Raw genomic sequence first — 2,435 nt, forward strand, 5'->3', positions numbered from 1 at the left:
TCGTCCCCTTAAAGTGGGGACGTTGTCCCGCAATGCATATACATAGGAATGCGCACCTGCAGCAGAATACAGGAGAGAGTGCTCTCTCTACCCCGATGGATGGCGATTGTTTCTCTGGTTCTCCGGCTCGGGTAGGCGACTTTAGAAGGTGGTCCCTCTTGTTGTGGAAGTTGCGGCTGAGACTGAACTTCCACAGCTCCAGGAGGGACTTTTGCTGGTCGTGAGTCCCAAGTGAGAGAATCAATCTCGGGGTACCTGAGCCTGACCAGACCCTCCCCGGTGGTCCCTGGTCCTCTGAAGGGTGATCGCTGTCAGGGGGGCAAATCTGGAGTCCATAGCCGAGCTTGGGCTCTGGAAGGTGGACGCCCCTTCTGCCTATGTCCCCTCAGAGCAGGCTCGATGGTTCTCAGTCCCCGGCATTGGCTGGTGGTCCATGCCCAAGCTGGAGAAGCGATCCTGGGGTACCTGAGCTTGACCAGACCCTCCCTCGGTGGTCCCTGGTTCTCTGGAGGTGATGGATGTCAGTGGGGGCAAATCTGGAGTCCTTATGGGAAGGTGGACTCTGGTAGGCGGATGCCCCTTCTGCCTATGTCCCCTCAGAGCAGGCTCGATGGTTCTCAGTCCCCGGCATTGGCTGGTAGTCCATGCCCAAGCTGGAGAAGCGATCCTGGGGTACCTGAGCTTGACCAGACCCTCCCTCGGTGGTCCCTGGTTCTCTGGAGGTGATGGATGTCAGTGGGGGCAAATCTGGAGTCCTTATGGGAAGGTGGACTCTGGTAGGCGGACGCCCCTTCTGCCTATGTCCCCTCAGAGCAGGCTCGATGGTTCTCAGTCCCCGGCATTGGCTGGTGGTCCATGCCCAAGCATGAGAAGCGATCCTGGGGTACCTGAGCTTGACCAGACCCTCCCTCGGTGGTCCCTGGTTCTCTGGAGGTGATGGATGTCAGTGGGGGCAAATCTGGAGTTCTTGTGGGAAGGGGGACTCTGGTAGGCGGACGCCCCTTCTGCCTATGTCCCCTCAGAGCAGGCTCGATGGTTCTCAGTCCCCGGCAATGGCTGGTGGTCCATGCCCAAGCATGAGAAGTGATCCTGGGGTACCTGAGCTTGACCAGACCCTCCCTCGGTGGTCCCTGGTTCTCTGGAGGCGATGGCTGTCGTCAGGGGGGCAAATCTGGAGTCCTCGTGGGAAGGAGGGCTCTGGAAGGCGGACGCCCCCTCTGACTATGTCCCCTCAGAGCGTGCTCGATGGTTCTCAGTCCCTGGCTTTGGCTTGTGGGCCATCCCTGGGGTACATTCTTGCAAAAAAAAAAACGACTAAGTGAAAAAGAACCGGAATGAGGAATTTTCTGGGTGCCGCATCCGCCCTACAGTGACTGGAGGCCGGGTACAGTTCTGACTTCATCCCCTTAAAGTGGGGACGTTGTCCCGCAATGCATATACATAGGAATGCGCACCTGCGGCAGAATACAGGAGAGAGTGCTCTCTCTACCCCGATGGATGGCGATTGTTTCTCTGGTTCTCCGGCTCGGGTAGGCGACTTTAGAAGGTGGTCCCTCTTGTTGTGGAAGTTGCAAAATACGGCCGAGACTGAACTTCCACAGCTCCAGGAGGGACTTTTGCTGGTCGTGAGTCCCAAGTGAGAGAAGCAATCTCGGGGTACCTGAGCCTGACCAGACCCTCCCCGGTGGTCCCTGGTCCTCTGAAGGGTGATCGCTGTCAGGGGGGCAAATCTGGAGTCCATAGCCGAGCTTGGGCTCTGGAAGGCGGACGCCCCTTCTGCCTATGTCCCCTCAGAGCAGGCTCGATGGTTCTCAGTCCCCGGCATTGGCTGGTGGTCCATGCCCAAGCATGAGAAGCGATCCTGGGGTACCTGAGCTTGACAAGACCCTCCCTCGGTGGTCCCTGGTTCTCTGGAGGTGATGGATGTCAGTGGGGGCAAATCTGGAGTCCTTATGGGAAGGGGGACTCTGGTAGGCGGACGCCCCTTCTGCCTATGTCCCCTCAGAGCAGGCTCGATGGTTCTCAGTCCCTGGCATTGGCTGGTGGTCCATGCCCAAGCATGAGAAGTGATCATGGGGTACCTGAGCTTGACCAGACCCTCCCTCGGTGGTCCCTGGTTCTCTGGAGGTGATCGCTGTCAGGGGGGCAAATCTGGAGTCCATAGCCGAGCTTGGGCTCTGGAAGGCGGACGCCCCTTCTGCCTATGTCCCCTCAGAGCAGGCTCGATGGTTCTCAGTCCCCGGCAATGGCTGGTGGTCCATGCCCAAGCATGAGAAGTGATCATGGGGTACCTGAGCTTGACCAGACCCTCCCTCGGTGGTCCCTGGTTCTCTGGAGGTGATGGATGTCAGTGGGGGCAAATCTGGAGTCCTTGTGGGAAGGGGGACTCTGGTAGGCGGACGCCCCTTCTGCCTATGTCCCCTCAGAGCAGGCTC

Source organism: Dendrobates tinctorius, unplaced genomic scaffold (assembly GCF_039654945.1).
Source record: "Dendrobates tinctorius isolate UK_male_01 unplaced genomic scaffold, ASM3965494v1 ptg000615l, whole genome shotgun sequence".
Taxonomy (NCBI): Eukaryota; Metazoa; Chordata; class Amphibia; order Anura; family Dendrobatidae; genus Dendrobates; species Dendrobates tinctorius.